The 4,890-nt window shown below is 43.7% G+C and overlaps 1 long non-coding RNA gene across 1 annotated transcript in view; it reads left to right on the top strand.

Moving 5' to 3' along the window:
• Positions 1–1,477: 1,477 nt before the first annotated feature.
• Positions 1,478–4,890, top strand: part of LOC112078829 (uncharacterized) — a 14,083-nt gene continuing 10,670 nt past the window's right edge. The window contains exon 1 of the long non-coding RNA XR_002895794.1: positions 1,478–1,553. This is a non-coding gene — a long non-coding RNA (uncharacterized lncRNA). The remainder of the gene's footprint in view (positions 1,554–4,890) is intronic.

The raw sequence follows: 4,890 nt of genomic DNA, 5'->3' as shown, positions 1-4,890 counted from the left end.
GAGTATATCAAGTACCAGTCAAAAGTTTGGACACACCTACTCATTCAAAGGTTTTTCTTAATTTTTTCTATTCTCTACATTGTACAATAATAGTGAAGACATCAAAACTATGAAATAACACAGTAACCAAAAAAGTGTGAAAAAATTGAAACATATTTTTGATTTTAGATTCTTCAAAGTAGCCACCCTTTGCCTTGATCAGCTTTGCACACTATTGGCATTCTCTCAACCAGCTTCACCTGGAATGCTTTCCCAATAGTCTTGAAGGAGTTCCCACATATGCCGAGCACTTGTTGGCTGCTTTTCCTTCACTCTGCGGTCCAACTCATCCCAAACCATCTCAATTGGGTTGAGGTCGGGTGATTGCGGAGACCAGGTCATCTGATGCAGCACTCCATCACTCTCCTTCTTGGTCAAATAGCCCTTACACAGCCTGGAGATGTGTTGGGTCATTGTCCTGTTGAAAAACAAATAGTCCCATTANCAGTTTACAAGGGACCTAACCGACCCTCAGCCCTCCAGCTCAGTTTACAAGGGACCTAACCGACCCTCAGCCCTCCAGCTCAGTTTACAAGGGACAAAAATGTGCTTAACATGTCACATAATAAGTTGCATGGACTCACTCTGTGTGCAATAATAGTGTTGAACATTATTTTTGAAGGACTACCTCATCTCTGTACCCCAAACATACAATTATCTGTAAGGTCCCTCAGTCGATCAGTGAATTTAAAACACAGATTCAACCATAAAGACCAGGGAGGTTTTCCAATGTCTCGCAAAGAAGGGCACCTATTGGTAGATGGGTAAAAAATGCAGACATTGATTACCCCTTTGATCATGGTGAAGTTATTAATGACTCTTTGATGGTGTGTCAATACTCCCAGTCACTACAAAGATACAGGTGTCCTTCCTAACTCAGTTGCCGGAGAGGAAGGAAACCACTCAGGGATTTCACCATAAGGCCAATGGTGACTTTAAAACAGTTACAGAGTTGAATATCTGTGACGGGAGAAAACTGAGGATGGAATCAACAACATTGTAGTTACTCCACAATACTAACCTAAATGACAGAGTGAAAAGAAGAAAGCCTGTACAGAATAAAAAATATTCCAAAACATGCGTCCTGTTTGCAACAAGCACTGAGGAAATACTACAGGAAATGTGGCAAAGGTGACTATCTGTCACGAAACAATACAAATCTATCTGAAATCAAATAGCCAAAACCTTCTGTACCTAAGGTCATGGACCCTTCTACAACCAGGAATATAGAACCTTAACTACTGATACAATGTTGACGTCTAGAACCCATTCCTGATGGGCTTTTGTTCATGTTTAAGAAGTTTACATTTTATCCCCATGACTTAGCACTCAGCTTATTTATAAGTGTTCTATATGATTAACCAACTCTCTCTCTCTCACCCTCTCTCTCTCTCTCCCCCTCTCTCTCTCTCTCTCTCTCGTTCTCCTACATACCAAAGGGTCCTCCAGGGCGGGCTGGTATTCCTGGTTCGGATGGAGTTCCTGGTCCTCCAGGTACCATCCTGATGCTGCCAGTAAGTTCCCTCTTTCCTCCCTCTTTCCTCCCTCTTTCCTCCCTCCCTCCCTCCCTCCCCTCCCTCCCTCACCCCTCACCTCTCTATCCCCTCTATCCCCTTCTATCCCACTTAATAAACAACCTCAAGTTACTCCTCTGATGCTGCCATTCTCCTCCAATCCATTCACCCTCTGCCCTTTTCCATCGTGTCCCTGGTGCTTAAACGATTCATACTCGAATAATGCTCATTCTTGATGCTCCTTGCTCTTCAAACAGGCACTGGGCCTTTTAACTATCCCAAAGCCTAATGACCATAGAGGCATGGAGAGCAGCCTTTAGTTATTATTAGCCCACAGCCTCTGATGGAATTAGCCTGCCCATGTAGAACCTGAGGGGCCCAAGATGCGCATGGAGAGGCAGCTTTAGTTTACTATTGCCCCCAGCCTCTTGGAATAGCCTGCCAGGGAACCAGACTGAGCCAAGAGGCATGAGAGGCAGCCTTTAGTTACTTATTCCCCCAGCCTCTGGAATAGCCTGCCAGAGAACCTGAGGTGGGGCCTGAAACTGTGGCCTTATTTAAAATAGATCGTTAAAAACCCAATATTTTTACCTTTTTTGGCTTTTTCCTCTGGGTTTTTAGTTGCTCAGTTTGTTTATTCATTTTGTTTTTTTCCTCTTATGTTTGGTTGTGTAGTAAATATTTCAGCTTTTATTTTTCATTTCTTTTTTTAATTCTTTTTTTTTTCCTCCTGTTAAAGCACATAGTGTGCATTCCATGTCTGAAAATGTGCTTTATAAATAAAGCTTGATTTGATTTGATAAGCAAACATCTTCCGTTAAACCTCCAATGTCCTGCCAAGTGCATGTAGACTTACCTGCTCCTCTGTATGTTGTTCTTCTTTTCATCTTTCTATTTATTCTCTTTTCTTCTCTCTCTGCATTGTTGGGAAAAAGGCGTCCGTAAGTAAAACATTTTCCCTGTTTATCTACACCTGTCTGTTTACGCATGTGACAAATAACTTTGATTTGATTTGATGGAGCATTACATCCTCTAACTCCAGTCTGAAAATCAAATTACCTGAGTGGCTAGCCAGCGTCACTCTCTCTATCTCCAGTAAGAGAGGGAAAACAAGTCAAATCTCTCTCCTCGATCTGCGCCAGAACGCAGAATGAAGCAAAAAATAGGCAAAAATAACACAAACACAAAAAGCGCGGATGCCAAAAGATCGAGGAGAGACGAGAGCGGGGCGGATCCCTCTGACATGCCATCGCTCCCTTATTCACTCTACCTCTATTTCTTCTTCCGCCCCCTTTCCCTTCCCTACCTTTGTGTCCAAAGCTTTCTCGCCTCTGCCATCCTCCCTTACTCTCCTCCCTCCCTCCCTTTCCCTCCACCCCTTCCATCTTTCTTTATCTTTCTCCTCTATCCTACATACACATCTCCCTCTCGTCTCTCTATTCAACAACCCTCACATCCTTTTCATTCAGTCTTCGTGACCTCAACATATACAAGGCAACCATCCCCAGCCTCTACTCTCTCCCTCGCCTTGCTTCGGGCAGAATTCCTCTATTCCAACCTCTACCCTTCGTCTCTACCTCCCTACCCCCTTCCCCTACCCCTCCACTCATCCTCCCTCCCTCCCCTTCTCCTCCCTACCCTCACCTCCTTCCTCTACCCTGCGCCTCCTCCCCTCCCGTCCCTCTCTCTTATAGTTCGTACCACTCCTCCTCACCTCCCTCTACCACTCCCCCCTTCTCCCTCCTCCCATCTCTCTCTCTTCCTCTACATTACCCTCAGAGCTTCTATTCATGCGTTTCCCTTGGACTCATGGGTCCCATATTTACATAACCTCGATAAACCGTAACAGTCTATTCTGATAGTCTGTGAGTGGCCCGATATCCACCGTGACGTCACCTTGTTTAACACATTCTACCATACGCTCTCTTCGGAGTGTAGTCGTTCATTAAAAGAGTCCTCTGTAACAAGGACTATGAACACACCTCCAAGAGCATATATGCGACCTTAAATTATCTACCTAAAGACCGCAATGATGCGTCAAAAGATCGACATTCAACACTATACGTAAAATGTGCACAACGCTGGGAGCGACAAGCGATGAGAGGCGCTAAACCGCTTGAGCTAGTGGAACCGCTTCATAGACAAGTATCAAAATAGTCTAGCAACAAATAGACATGAACAAATACAACTATAAATGACAACAACATAATAGCTAAAACCATATTGTCTTCTCTCCTAAGATTTTATAGGATAATGGTGTACGAGTCATTTTAAGCGAAAATAAGTATATATATTAAAAATAAAATATTCGTATTGAAAATACACATAACTCTAATGGAATGCTCCACTATTGACTATGTAGGAACACAGATATACTGCCTCCGTTTAGTCAACAGCATACCTAAAGAATGGTAGGGGGTGTTGGAATCCCCATGCAAAACTCTCTATATAGTACAGTGATTTGCAGTTTGGGTCATGTGTCGTGTTGACCACACCAACCCCAAACAGAAATTGCCATCGGACTGTCAGCGCGACATACAGTCTCCTTCATCATAGAAGTTATCAGGCTGTATTGTGGGCTTCCGTGTTTATTGTTTGTCACGCTCTCAAATGGCTGTGTTGAAGTCAGCTGGATATTGGCATGCATGCTAGTTTAGCTACTTTTCATGGGAACATAAGGAACACAATGTCGTAACCAGCTCTTCCACGAAAATCCCAAAACATAACTCATGAGCATGATGTGACATGTCTGCTCATTGAAAATCAAATGGGCAGACGGGGATTGGCGCAATTAGGTAGTGAACTGGGATATATATACAGCTTCGCAAGACTCTGTGTAGCGAGGAGCTCCCTTGCGATCATGTGGCGCGAATATACCAGTGCACACTGGATAATATCTATTTCCTGGATCTCAAACATTAACTAAGTAGCACGGCAGTGTAAAGGTCGTTATGGTGCGGGTCGATCATATGTATGTAAGCTTCAGTTTATTGCCACCCGGGATTCGCTGACTCCTGACGTGTAACTGTTTCACCCTTGTCCATATATAATCTCTGATAGAGAACAATCTCAGTACACATTGCCATTTCCGATAAAATGAAATGTTGTGAACTGTTATATATCAGTTTTATTCGCGTTAGCTTATGCCCTGCCCATACCATATGACAGGTTTACTCCATACTTACAGGCCTGCAGCTCAGCATTCCATGTTGGATCCCAGGGAACAGTTTACCATAACTACAGGCCTGTAGCCTCAGCTAGATCCATGTTTGGATCCCAGTTGTGACAGGGTTGAGACCATCACTACAGCCTGGTTAGCCTCAGATCTCTTTCTCCC

The sequence above is a fragment of the Salvelinus sp. IW2-2015 genome, unplaced genomic scaffold (assembly GCF_002910315.2).
Source record: "Salvelinus sp. IW2-2015 unplaced genomic scaffold, ASM291031v2 Un_scaffold6354, whole genome shotgun sequence".
Classification (NCBI taxonomy): Eukaryota; Metazoa; Chordata; class Actinopteri; order Salmoniformes; family Salmonidae; genus Salvelinus; species Salvelinus sp. IW2-2015.
Note: the sequence above shows the minus strand (reverse complement) of the source record. Positions and strands in the feature narration are given on the sequence as shown.